The sequence below is a fragment of the Thunnus maccoyii genome, chromosome 16 (assembly GCF_910596095.1).
Source record: "Thunnus maccoyii chromosome 16, fThuMac1.1, whole genome shotgun sequence".
NCBI lineage: Eukaryota > Metazoa > Chordata > Actinopteri > Scombriformes > Scombridae > Thunnus > Thunnus maccoyii.
The window spans coordinates 28,096,645-28,111,835 of NC_056548.1; the positions used below are offsets into that span (position 1 = coordinate 28,096,645).

Genomic DNA, 15,191 nt, shown 5'->3' on the forward strand with positions numbered 1-15,191 from the left:
GTATGCCTCAAGGCTCAGTGTTATGCCCAGGTCTAGGGGCATGAGGGCAAAACATACGGACAAAAAAGCAGATGGCGATGAATGCAAAAAAAAGAAGCAATTTATTGCTACACCATGTGAGCAGTATGCCAATATGACAAATGACTGGGTTCCTCGTTAAAATGACTTAATTTTCAATTAATGAAGCTAGGCTTCAGGGTGAATCAAGGCCAAAACAATAAACAGAACTAACTATCTCACCCAAAACAATTTCTAACTATTCCCTAATCAAACAGAAGAGTAAACAAAAGACATTTTCTGAACCTAACTCCCTATACTAACAAAAATGGGAAACAACAGCAAATGGCGATTCACCCTTACTGCTTCAAGAAAGTTTTAGTGGTCTCAACTTTTTACAGAGTTAGAGCTATTTACAGAGTGCATGATTTACAAGGTCTGAGTGATAACACCACATAAAGCAAGGCAGCTTTAGCAAAGTGCTAGGCTCACATCACAGACTAACCGGAAGGCTACACATCCTAACAATGACCCCAAAACTACAACAAAATGAGAAATCAGACTCAGTCTATGCTCACATTCCTATCAATAATTAACACAGACAACGCTTGACAAAAGGTGTCAAGCGTTGTCTGTGTCGCTGCCAGCGCCAACCCCCAGCATCACCTGGAAAGTTAAGTAGACCGGCGTCTTGAACCAGTCAATCCACAGTGGCTGTGGCACTGAGGGGCAGCGGATCCGGGCTGGTACCAGCACCTGTCAATAAACATAGGTCACACAGAAAAGACAGAGCTCCCACTCTGTTATGAAAAGTGTTGCACAATTCAATAGTACACACAAAACCATACAGCAGAGGGCCGTAACATTTAGTCATTAGTCCACTCCTCTTCAATGTAATGATAAATGACATATTTCAAAAAGACCAACAAGGTTTTAGGAAGTCTTTATTTGCAGATGATGGCATCATCTGGAGGAGAGGGAAAAATATGGGTCATCTGTTTGGTCAAACTCAAAGGGCATTGGACCAGGTTATTTAGTGGGTAGATAAGTGGTGATTTAGGATTTCCATCTCTTAAGGGAAATTCATGATCTTTGGCCTCAAGAGGAAAGATCCTGCTTTAAATCTTTCTATGTATGAGTGTCCCTTAGAAAGAGTCAGGGTCTTCAAATTTCTGGGTACATCAATACTTCATTTCCATGAAAGAAAGAAGAAGACGTCAGATAACGTCAGTCAGATACAGCTTCTCTCTCTCTGTCTCTTTGGTCACTAATTTCATCTCTGATGTTTTAATGTCTCTGTGGCTGTTGTCTGAATTTATCTCCTTAATAAGAATGCAGCAGAGATCATATAATGTGTTGTAGGTAGTTTGCTTGTTAAAGTTACAGTGAGCTGTCTGGACTCACTCATTTATTTAGAGTTGATCCAGTTTTTAATTGAGTGGTTGTTCAGTCAGCTGTTGATGTTGTGTGATTAGTGAATGAGTATGCAGGAGGTCTGGCTGCTTGTTGTGACAGTTTCTTCAGGTCATTTTTAAGCTGAATTTTATATTGAGTAATAACCTTAAAGTAACTAGAATAACAAGTATTAACATGTCAGCTTTGTAAACTATATTTTGTATGTCGTGCATATAGATAAGAGTGTGTAAGTCATGTATTTGTGTATGAATTATACTTTCTGATGTGAACCTACACTTTTAGATCTGTGAATGTTTTTAGTGTTCAGTCTTACCAATATTCAGCACTGATCTGAACCTGTATCAGATTATGAGCTTTGTGGTACTTTATATATTTCTGTACTGAGAAAATACATAGGAAACACATATAAATCATGTGATATGTTGTCTGTTTTTAATGAGTACATAAATCTGTTGTCACAATTGAACAATGCTATAAATTTGAATTTCACTTTGTTGGTAAAATGACACATTCTGAACCACTCCACGGCTAAAATGAGCACTTCTTTGTTTAGAAATAATATGTATATGCTAAATGTATTAAAGACACAGCCTTTTCACCATTCAGAGGATTTTGTTTTTCAAAGCAAATTGTTTTATTGGCATATAAAAATGTCCCCCACCCCTCCGATTTCATCAGGTGGGGGACAATGATATAGTGTGATGCAGTTTGTTGTAAGATTCCATGTTGGTTTTCCACCTGTCCTCACCAACTTTTTGAGTCACCAGTTGCCACTGATGTGTAGTGTCATTATTTGGAAAAGGTCTGGGTGCATAATGTGACCAAATATCAAGAATGCTAATACTGGTTGTGGATGGCAACTGGTGTGGCTGCCACACAGCCCATACAGGAAAATTTCATAAATATGCCAGAGCTCAAGAAACAAGCTCAACTGCTTCATGAACTTAATGAAAATCAATACACCTACACTGCAGAGTAGGTGCAGCACCTAAACTTAAAGCTGAACAACCAGCAGCACATCACCTGTAAGTATGTGGAAGCCATAAAAGCCATTAATTCATGTTCATTGCGTACTAAATTTGAACAGCAACAGCACAGCTGCAAAGCTATAGAAGACATATCCAACATTAGGCTAATGCAACCATAACTAGCTTACTGGCATAAGTAAGCAAATAGCCTGTACTGAACAAAAACATGCAGTCACTAGCAACACGGCATTTAGTGTAGATCCTGGCATAAGATGAGTTAAAAAATCAGCTGAACGGTCTCCTGACAGAGTCTGAAAGTAAACACAGGAAAACTCTGCTTCTGTCCTGCATCTGGACCAACAGCTGTTCCATAACCAGCTAACTACCGTTAGCCACCACATTATTTGCTCCTTCATAAACTGTCTAAAACTAGAGGCACCCACAGATTAACTGTGGCAGCAAACTGTGTTGGCATCAATATGATCATCAGATTAAAGAGTAACACTGCCACCTTCTAATGTCGCTGTACAACTGTAGGAATATGATTGGATGTTACTGGCCACACAGATTTGAATGAGCCAATAGTTGTGAGGCATATTAGAAGCAATGTCAGGATCAGCCAGTACAGGCACTAATGAAAACATTTTTTTTTTTCCACCAATGCAATACTAAATTGGTGGAGTACTCTTTTGACCATCATCACCACCGCCCTCATCAAGGCCTCCTTCATATTCTACAGACTCAGCCCAATAAACAGTACAAGCGAAAGCCGGCACAATCACAGTGCACAGCACCCCCTCCAAACACACCAGGAGCTGAGAACGGGGAGAAATTCTTTATGATGCCCATGATAGAGGTCCTCAACCCCAGAGAACATGGTGGAGAAATAATGTATGTCAAACGCCCTTAGACACGCGAAGACATGGCCTCTGTGGCAAGCGAACTCCCTGACATATGCAGTCAAGGGGGCCAGGACTATGTAATTGCTCTGCAGCAAATCATTGTCGAACAATACAAGCCCTCCCTGCATGAACCGCGGAGGGGGGAGGGAGGGGGGGTTCAGGAAGACTTCTACGATGAGGATGATCATCATGACATGAGGGTTGGTGTTGAATACAGAACGGCTGTTGATGGATTATGTTAGAGACTAAGAAATACTCTCCAAGTGACTATGCGCTGGGATGCTATAAAGGTATGCAAACAACAACAGAGTCTGTCGCTGATTACCTAGTAAGACTGACTAAGGTTTTCACAGACAACAGTGACATGCAGAAACCAGATAACCCACAGAAGGATACACCCTGGGAACAACTGAAGACTTGTTTCCTAGATGGCATGAATGAGGATATCAGCCATCAAGTACGTAAACACTGCATTGACCCAAGAGATCGCATAAACACAATACAAGACCAAACAACACATCCTCAGACTGTCTCAAAGGAAGTGATGCGTTTGAGTAAGCAGAATACACAAAGCATCCTGACATCCTTCAATTATCACTACAAACATTTTCTTGAAATCTGATGATGTGTGTTATGTTCAAAGAGGCAAACTAGGATGCTGATGGCATTCACAATGCCATTTCTCAAAACCATCTTAAAGTACAATCCTGGTTTGTTGCAATGTGGCTCTTTATGTTAATAGTTTTGGTCATCATTCCTGTTGGTAATATTGACATTATACTCACCGAGTTGATAGCTGAGATGCAGTGTTGCCTCTCTCCCAGATCTCAGTCGATTACTTTGGTGACTGACCAAACTTGACCTACCTCACTCACTGTAGTTGTGTGCACTCACACGTTACCTGTGCAATGAGAGAGTATTACTGACATTTGAGGTGCATTCACTTTCAGTTTACTTTCCAAATAAAAAAGACTTCGTTGTGTCACCATGTTCCCAGATCTTAGCAATGACTTTGGTGAGTACAATGTTGTCATAACTGATAGGAACTGTAGTGTACTACAAACCCCAACTTGTAATACACCACAAATAACATTTAAAGCAGAATAAATCCATTTTTTGGCCACTTGTGGGCAGTGGAATTAGCTTTAAACACAACATCTGGCAGATATTATAAAGTTGTTGTGGCTAATGTGTTAGCAAACAGTAGCTTATTTACACATCTAGCCTCTTGATGAATGTAAGTCCCATATTCAGTCGTCTTTTTCGTCTTTTAGCTCTGTTTTGGTCTCCAACAAATCCTGAAGGAAATATCTGGCTCTTTAGGTGCTAAATGCTCCACTATGTTCACCAGCTAACTGTGTTTGTTTGCCATTTGGTGCTGAGCAGGTAGTGTACAGTGGTTTTTTTAGAGCTTTTCTCTGAAAACTGCTGCTGCTGCTGGAAACAGCTACGCTCATCCTCCACTTCTTTCAGTCAGTTTGCTCAACAATATACACAGCACAGCACTTTGATAAAGAGAAGTAGGCTGCCACACAATTTTTGGCAAAGTCATCCCACACTTTCATTTTATCCTCATTTGTCAACATGTCCTTGAATCTAATAAACAAGATGGGCTTTTTCCTCTATTTCCTTCAATAACAATATTAAACTCATTTGGCTGAAATGCCACTTTTCACTTCTCTTGTCACTTTTCCTCTTCCTCATTTGTTGTAATGTGTCAATGCGATTTTTTTTTTTTTTAACTTTGACAGAAAATTTCTCCTGGCTGATGGAGCTCTTATACAACAATGTGACAAGGCAGCTAACAGCACTGCTGTATGAAATGAAGATGATGCTATTGATCCTACTGAGAAATAATATCTATTCATGCAAAGTTTGAGGCTAGTTCTTCACTCTTGTTTGAGAGCGACAAATGTCCCACCATAAGTACATTAAATTCTACAATATATATCCTATGAAATGCAGCAAGTGTTACACTATAACTGAACATGAGGCAACATTTACATTATACACTTAATGTGATTTCTAGTGAATAAAATGCTTCTACTGTGTCATTTCCATTTCTTTTATGTATGCTGAGCATTTGATGTATTTTAACATACAGTACATTGCTTACCAGTAAATTAGCCACTTAGTTTAAAATCAATTAATCATACTCTCATTATCATGTGCATGCACTCACTCTAAGTGCTGCATGACATTTCAAAATTCAGGAACTTACCCTGAACTTCCTCTGAAGCTTACTCTGGCCTCTTGTATTATTATTATACTTAGTATTGTTGATATGATATGAAGTTAAAATGAATTCACTGAAACAACTGAAAAGACTGTCCTCCCCAATAAAATGAGAGCATTTCAGTCATTTCAGAAAGTGCCTAGAATGACATGTTTATGTTCAAGTGACAGCGCCCTCTAGCTTCTGTTGTAATTATGATGGAGCAAAGGACGAAATCAGGTGATTATAGAGATGGTTATTATAGAGATGGTTATTATAGAGCGACAAAGTCTGTGTAGGGATGAGGTCAAGGTGGATGAGTCAACAAACATTGCACTTTAACATGGGAGATCACTGATCACTTCCTGTTTCCAAATGTGAGTCAACATTGTTTGTTTTTTTAAAAATCATCGAAATGATCGTCCCTATGATGACGAAGGTCCCCTAACCTTGAGGAAGTAGTCATTTTAACCCAAACCCTAAACCTTAACCAAGTGGTTTTTGTATTTAAACCCAACCAAACCTTAATCATAGTGTTGTCACATCATAAAACAGGTTTTTCTTTCCACAGTGATGTATAACAGTTTTGGAAAGTACTGATGACGCCCCTAAACACTTGTATGTGTCATTCTGGAGTTCATAGACCAACAACGTATGTTGTCATTTCATTTGGAAGACTTGTTGGAAACGACTGAAGCATTGTTTTTCTTGGCAGGGTAGTGTTCTCTATGAATCCCAGATGACCGCTGGAGACCACCCATACAATACCTGTACTTCCACACAGTCTTGTTGACAGGAAGGACGTAATAAACTAAATTCCACCAAGAGTTAATTTCTGTTTTTTTATGAGTAAGGGGTTTGTGATACAGATTGCCTTTTACTTTAGGGATCTAACATCACATATTTTTCACATATTTCTTTTTTGTTTTGTTGTAGGACAGAATTATTCAATATCCCGTGGAAAAGGACCTGCTGTTGTGTTTTTTTTTTTACACATATTATGTTTAATGTCTGCTGTATTTGTCTTGTTTTAGAAGCATTTTTAGTGTCTTGTCTTAGTGTGACTACCATTTTATGAGTGGATATGTAAATGTATTTTGAAAATCAACACCTGAAGAAGCTACAGGCGAAATGTGTTGTTTTCTCCCAATAAAGTCACAGTAAAGTCATCGCAGTGTACGGTGGTTAATTTTGATTTTCACCTTATATGTTCCTGCGACCGACCAGCACCTGACTGAAAATACTGGCTGTGCATGGAGAGTTCTGTCTCATGTTTCTCAAATTTCTTATCTTTTACCTAATTGTCTAATCTATCTATCTATCTATTAGGGATGTGTAGAGAGCCCAGTATTTGTATTTGCATGTATATTTGTTGAGGCAGCAAAATGATTTATATTTGTAATTGTATTCAAATAAAACTGGAAATAGGTGAAAAAAATCACCTAGTTTTTGTTTTTACTACGCTTTTAATTTCAGAAAATTAAAGTGTTAAAATAAGTGTTTATGAATCTTACAAATGAGGTCCCCACATCAAGTTTTGAACTTGAGTCTCCCAGATCATAGGCTACTGCACTGACTACTGAGCTAAAACCAAGTGCATTGTAAATTATTTATACACCCATAACACAGAGACAGCACAGTATGTAACATGTAGGGAAGAACTTCAAAGGTGATTCTTGCTTTGCACTTTTCATTTATTGCCTATTTTTTACAACCTAACTTTGTGGAAAGAAGAAGAAGAACAACAGGTTATGGAGAGTTCCTTGGGAGCGCTTCATTTGTGTCAGTAGTTCAGCTTTATCTCTGGGGAGCACCCCCAACTCCAGGAGTGATGTCCAAATTAGGAAATGTGTGTCATGTAGCAGGTGGATGTGACTCCCCTTGTTGAGACCTGCTGATAGACGTAAAAGCGGAGCAGAGGAGAGAGACTGAAATAGAGATGTAACCAACCTGCACACTGGTATTTGACATGTTTTTTTTTTTTTCTTCCCGAAAACAGATAATTTTTAAAACATCTGTATGAAATAAATGTTCGTAAAAAACCCACTATTTGTGCTTTGCCGAATAATGTATTCGTATTTGGGCACACCCCTCCTATCTATCTATCTATCTATCTATCTATCTATCTATCTATCTATCTATCTATCTATCTATCTATCTATCTATCTATCTAATGTTCTTACCTGCTTGTGAGTCTGGACAAATCCCAGTTGATGTGTCATGTCATCACATCATGTTGTGTTTTGACCACTGCATGGTCAAACCACAACCTTCTCCCTCTCATTACAAGTGATTTCAGTGAAGTGAGTTTGAGGCCCGTCTCTGTCAGAGCTGGTGTTGATGGTGTAGATGCTTGAGCGTGTTCACACTCTCTTTCAGCAGCTGTCACAGGCCTAACTAGTCTTGCTGCTCCCTCGTGCTGCTGGAGATCACGCCAATTAAACCCCACTGAAAGGAGAGATTCGAGGGAGGTAGAGGAGGGGGCAAATAAATGGTGGTGAAATGGGCTGAGGCGCACCCCAGCTGAAGGTAAAGGGGTCAGCAGGGAGTGCTCACAATCCGCCCTTCGCAAATAATTATCCCTGTTTGTGAAACACTTAAATGTGGCTCAACCATTGGAAAATATACATATTAAAGTTCCACCTTCTGCCTGAGGGTCCCTGCTGGTGAGGAATAATAATGTGGTGAGAACCCAGGAAATGGACTGTCTGTGACTGAAATGTGTGCTTGGGGAGAATCTGTGGAAGTGTGTGGAAGTGTGGCATCTTAGTGCCACCTAGAGGCACACTAGTGTACATCACACACCCCACTTCTCTAGTCATCCGCATGGGAAACAATTACATGTGAGAAATCTAATTATTATTATCGAGTGTACCTGAGTGCTCAAAGTCACACAGGGAACAACTAACTACCTCTCCAAGGCCTTATTTATCCACATCATCACTACCGTTAGATCTACTTTTTTTCTCTTCTCACACCAAGATTCAGATGCAGTCAAAACTTCAGGGTAAACAACCTGAAATCCCAGAGGAAAAAACGTCCTCAGAAATGATTCCTCTCTGTGATGTGATTTGTATTGGATGCTCACAGCAGAGATATTCTTGTCTAACAATGTGTTTTCTCCTTTGATTCCTCTGGAGGCTCATTTGGACAGAGCAGAGCAGTGCATTCCTTTCCCCTTCCTCACTTCACTGTGGTGGAATGCATTATCTTATATTTCTCTCAGAGCATCTGCTTTTGATAGAGCTCAGTGAGGCACTTACTTGACTACCTTCACCTTATCCTCCTGATATATATTACAGATGGATTTGCAGCCTCTAATGGTGCAAGTAGACACTGCTGTGTCTTCATCAGAGTCAAAATGTACATCTAGTTTAGGTTAACTATATATGTGTTTGTCTTATGCCTTTGTCCATTTTGACTCTGATGAAGACACAGTAGTGTCAAAATGTCTGTTTGCACTATTAAAGGCTGCAAATATATCAGTGCGCTCCGTTTTTTTCTGTCTGAAGTTTGCTGATCTGAGAGGCACCTGATTCGGCTGCATATTGCTGTAGGAAGAAGGAAGGAAACCCCCTTTTCACTCAGCTATTTCAGATAGGTTAATATAAGGTTGACTGTGATGCATTTACCTGGCTAAGAGAAAGACAGTTTATACAGCATATATGGGTGTGTTCCTGTGCACATATGTAAATGCATATATGTTATGGAGAATGTATATGCATGTGTATATTTGTCTATATTTATATTTTTTATCTTGTCTCTCTCTTTCTCTTCTCTCTGTCCTTTTTCTACAGTTGTAAATATTTATTTTGTACTCTAATTGGAACTAGAGCTCGAATAAGCCAAATTTCACTGCCTCCAATGTTGCTACCTGCTTTGTTGTTGTGCATGTAACATCAAAAGCTCTTGAATCTTGAATCAGTCTGTCTATAATTTTTTCATCCTGATTGTCCATACTTCCATTCTTCCATTTTTTTCCCTGTTAAAGGTTTTTTGGGGGAGTTTTTCCATATTTAAATTGTTAAATTGAGTGTATAACGATAGAGGATGTATTTCTGAGGCAAATTTGTGAGATCTATCTATCTATCTATCTATCTATCTATCTATCTATCTATCTATCTATCTATCTGTCTATCTAATCTTTTCATAGTTGCCTCAAATGAGTGAAACAGTGCCTCTCTTTTTAACAGCTAGTAAATGTCAGCCAGTGTGTGTGGTCAAACACAGTAATACAGTCCGACCAATGTCTACTGAAAGGAAGAAAGATGTTGGTGTCTTTGACTGGAAAACATTTGCTTTGCTAAAAAGAAACAGTGAAGAGAACCATGAAGCCTGTCATACCCTGGCCTCACAACAAACAATACAATGTTAACAACACCATTTACATGAAACCAGAGGGGTGTTTTGTGAAGTCAGATTACCAGTTAAACCAGCTTATTTCAGTAAGTCAGGCTTATTTTCAGGAAATTACTTTAAAAAGAAGGATGTTTAAATAACATGGCCTAAGTTACCATGGAAACTTATCCCTATTTTAGGCTTAGCTTCATAGTGTTACTATCAATCACTGAGTTTTCTAGAAAGGTCCTTTAATATATATATTTTTTGGACAACAGTGAAGTCCTCTACAGTACAGAGGATTAAGATTTATCAGGCTTTGATACACACATAATACTTGTTGGTAGATCACCTCATTGTTGGTTTGGCTCTGTACATGACATTTGTTGACAATAAGAAAAATATAGAAAATCCTTGTTATTTTTGTATGGCATACTGTACATCTAGAAAAGAGTGTGTAAGTCATGTATGTGATACATTCCTTGGCACTTTTTGATGTGAACATAAACTTTTAGAGCTGTGAATGTTTTTACTGTTCAATCTTTTAGTATACAGTACTGATCTATATCAGAGTGTGGAGCTGTATTGATGCGGGACCTGGAATCAAAGATATTCTTAGCACTCTATCATATACGTTACTGCTGGCCTCAGCACTCTGCTCACATGATAAGCTCCTTCTCATTGACTACCTGTATATCTCTTTGTGTCTATTTGTCTTCTCAGTATGTAGATAGACAAGATGTAACTTCCATTAATCTCTCCTTCCTGCATGAATATCCACGGCTGCTTTTTTGTGTGTAAGAGAGAAAGTTCTAAACCCCTTAAAATAGTTTGGATACAAGTTAGACAGTTCAATGCCATTCACATTTGCTCTTCATTTGACATCAAACACATCTCAGTGACAACTAGAAATCCTTATTTCCTGTATTAAAGGTAGATTCTGTGAGATGCATCACTCACTCCCTGCTGTGTAACCTGAAGAGAGTGTGATGTAACTCCGCTCTATATTGGGAAATGCACAAAGGAAATTGGGAAAAAGTGAAATATCTCACTATACTGGCTACTCTTATATACTGTAGCACTCATGCTGCTATATTATAACAAAGTAGTAAAAAACACATCATACATGCAGTATGTTCCCAGTGTACTTAAAGTATATGAATTAGAAATGAGAAGTAGTGTGGATATTTTAACTATTATTCTAAGCTTGTTTTTAAGAAAAATACATTTGTAGAGCTCTGCACCAGACCTTTGTTATGTTATTTCATTTTTTTCTATTATTGTTCTATCTTGTCGGGTAATGTCATGTTACAGTCAACGTCAAGTCAAGTCAGTTTTATTTATATAGCACCACATCACAACAGAAGTTATCTCAGGGCACTATTCATTCAGAGCACTTCTAGACAGTACTCTTTAATTTACAGAGAGCCAACATTCCATCATGAGCAGCACTTGGTGACAGCAGTAAGGAAAAACTCCCCTTTGTCTGATCAACAGTGACTGAAGCCTAAACTGGGCATGCTATAGAAGAATAGGTGAATTCCATAACATGGTGCACATTCATATTTTGGTATTTCACTAAACAACAGAAAGTTGACACTCAGAGATACAATATATACATATAGATTGTACAAATCTGAATATTCTCATGGACAATATCTATTTGCTTTTCTCAATTAAAAATTCCAAATTCTATTGAATAAAAGTACGTAAATGTCGTGTAATGCAAATGATGTCAAATATGTCCTGTTAGTTGCTTCGTCAAAGTCCAGTTGAAGTAAACACTAACATGATATGTTGCACTAGGCGTAATAAAATAAAATCTGAATCCAAAATCCAAATACTTGAAAGACAAAAATAATAACTGAGAATATAAACAGTAGAGTACATCAAGTGTGTGTGGAACATTTGAATATGGTGGATCTAAAGCTGACGCCTCAGGTCTGTCACAGTCAGCTGCTGCCATCTGCTGGTATTCTTCTTTCTGTACAAGACAACAAGCCTCTGGTCTGAGAGAGGAATATCAGAGAGAAGCAGCTGAAACACAATCAGTAATATCTTCTGCTGCTGAGATACAAAGAAACAACTTCATTCTATAAATGTGAAAGGTTCAAAATGTTTGCACTGGTACTTTTCCAAAAAATCATATACTCACATCCATATTTCTTACAGTAATTCTACTATATGTGCACTATGAGAGAACAAGTAACATATATGCAAACAGTATGCACACACATTGGATGCTGCTGAAAATGACTATGATTATTGTGTGAAAGCTCAAATGCATGGAGCTTTTTCATGCTTCTGCCCAAAGGCCCATCATCTTATGATCTGTCCAGGTATAATGCTGTACTAGTGATAACACTATCATTTTCTTCTTTGTACAAAATTACCATATTGATATGAGGACATTTATTTATTTGTTAATTATGCTTTGTTTGTTTTTGCACAAATGACAAGACACAAGTAACCCATAGCACATTAAAAGAGTCAAAAAAGGTGAGATTAAAAAAAATCAAAAGGGCTTGTATATAATAATAACATCTAAAATATAAAGAAAATATATATATTAGCACAAAAGAATACAATAGAAAAAAAAACATAAATAAACAAAAGAATAGAATAATGAATAATTACATGTGCCAACAATAAAATAAGCACATATGCGTCAATGCTTATAACAAGCATAGCATACTATACAACTGCTAGAAAATATACTGGGATAAAGAAAGAAAGAAGTCCACAACGTACAAAATTCTGCAGAAATCTGCAGTTTTTACACATTTCAGTTTTCAATTCAATTTATTTATATAACACCAAATCATAACAAAAGTTATCTCAGGGCACCTTTCACATAGAGCAGGTCTAGACTGTACTCTTTAACTTACAGAGACCCAACAATCCCCCATGAGCAAATACTTGGTGACAAGGAAAAACTCCCCTTTAACAGGAAGAAACCATCAACCACCAACATCTCCTTTGACCTTGACCTTTGACCTTGACACATCAAACAAATACATAGAACAACGGAAGTGATTTTACAAACATCATGTATAATATCTGCATTTGATCTTTGCCTGCTAGACACACCCTGAGGAGGATGATGATGTTGGTCTGTTGATCATTGATACTCAAGATAGCAAGATAGTCCCACTGATTCTGGTCTGATTGTCATGATCAAGAGAGGATTATTCTTATTGGAGGTTTATTGAAGCTCAGCCAGACTGAGCCAGGCTCATTCACGCTGGTCCAGCGTGTCCTCTCTGCTCACTTTATCAATTTCACTGCATGTGTTCTGACCTTCTTTTGTTTTTCTTCTCATTTGGAGAACTTTTAGTGACCAAATATCTATGCCTGCTCTTAAGAAATATACTCTGAATATATAATACTAAATAATATAATATGTCTAATATATAAATGTATTTGTACAGTCCAACACTTTTTTCAGCCACTAGGGGTCAGTAGCTGGGCTTTAGGTTCTTAATATTGTGCCAATAAGTTAGGGTCTGGGGGTGGTCCAGGGTGGGAAGTTCAGCAGTGGGCCCATCCCCTCTGACTGGTCTGGGGGTGGTCCACTGCAACGACTCCCCAAGTCCTTTTTGTAACAACATCAACAATAACAAAATCCTATTATGATTATACTTCCAGAGTGGATGTTGCCATCCTGCCCTCTGCTCCCCTGCCCCAGGTACGTTGGCCAGGGGACAAGTTGGAACATCACAAGACTCAAATCGCCTGCATCTTCCAGTTCCATTATTATTATTATCATTACCTTTATTCATTATTCCCTCTATCTTGTTTCTTTTTATCTTACCCAACCCTACATGTCACGTCACAAATGTGAACTCGTCAAACTCAGCCTCCCAGTTCAATGTCAACTGTTTTGTTGTCTTGTCTTAATGTCTGTATGTTCACTGACACTGTCCAATACCTTGTCTTATATCCCAATGTCTTTTTTTGTGTGTTACATTGCAACAATTAAAAAATCGTTAAAAAGATTTTTGTGCTTTTCTGACTTTTTTCTAATCTTTACTTTTTTGTAATTGTAAAGAAAAACTGGATAGTTTTAAATCTAAAACATAGTCAAATGAAACATGGATATGGAACATTACTCTTCTTACTGCTTGTGAACATGTGTACATACAGTATGTAAAGGGTCATAAGCCAAACAGCTTCATATCCACTGGTTTAAGGGTTCTGATGGCTCACAAGTTAGCACACATGACAAACAGGTTCCTGTGTCTGTATTAGTAGCCATTGTCCTTTGTTGTGACATAGTTCCAGTGGGTACTGAAATAAACTGAAAGATTTAGATATGTGGAGGTTGAATGTAACAGAAGTTACAAAGTTGAAATCATTTATTAGAAAGCAATAGAGATCTTAACTGTAGCCAGTTCAGTTGCAGAGTGCATTTGGTCCCCAAAGCCTGGCTATAGAGATACGTCCAGGATGCAGTTGAACTCTGGGAAAACAGACATATTTGATTATGTCATCATTTGCATTGCACCCCCACCAGCCCAGAGCACCAGACTCTTATTAGGTTTCATGAAGAAGTCTGGCAGCAGAGTGCTGGGTTCAGCCAACATTTCAGCAGAGCAGTGGACTATGAAAACCACACAGCTACTTATTACATGGAGGGAGATCCCGTCTGATGCTGGGTTATGATAAAACATGAGCTTGTGCAGAACGTCCTGGCAGCAGACCACAGTAGGGTCTTTCATTTGCCAGATAGTTTAATGATACTGTAAATCAAGCACATACAGAGATGGCTGTCAATCATTTTCTACATCACCCATATATCCCTGCAGCCCACACAGTCTGTTGCTAGTCATTAACCATCTAAACAGCAGTTAGTTCACATTAGTGTGGTGTTCAAAGATTGTTAATCTGAGGGCTTTGCCATTCCCCATTATCTCTCATGCATATAAATCACTATTAATACAGAAGGTTTGACAATATTATAAACTCTGAAGATTATAAGATAATACTTCCATGCTGGTGTGTTTTCTTCTTTCTTCTTTCTTTTCTTTTCTTTTTTTTTCTTTCTTTCGTTGCTTGTTTGTTTCCTTCTTATTTACAAACATATTTAATTAAAAGTGTTCAGATATGTACCCACTTCAATTATACATACATTTTACATTATATGTATATTCTTAATAAAGTTAGTTATTTTTTTATTGTGTGGGTGTGGATTATTGACTTTACAACAATCTGACTGACTGTAGAGAAACTTACATCAGGTTGGTAACTAAAATTTTCCCTATACTGCCCCATGGGTAATTATTGTGACTGACAAACTATTTCTTTATGCCAGCAGGCACTACGTTTTATTATTTTAACACAATATATGAATAT

At 37.9% G+C, this 15,191-nt stretch overlaps 1 long non-coding RNA gene across 2 annotated transcripts; it reads right to left on the reverse strand.

The window, feature by feature from the left end:
* Window positions 1-163: 163 nt before the first annotated feature.
* LOC121881230 lies at window positions 164-5,562 on the reverse strand. Of its 2 annotated transcripts, none has more exons than XR_006091723.1 (3): window positions 5,505-5,562; window positions 4,069-4,184; window positions 164-753 (listed from the first exon to the last, which is right to left on the reverse strand). It is a non-coding gene; the product is annotated as an uncharacterized LOC121881230 (long non-coding RNA). The 2 variants fall into 2 exon arrangements; XR_006091724.1 differs by lacking the exon at window positions 5,505-5,562 and adding an exon at window positions 4,500-4,554.
* Window positions 5,563-15,191: the final 9,629 nt, after the last annotated feature.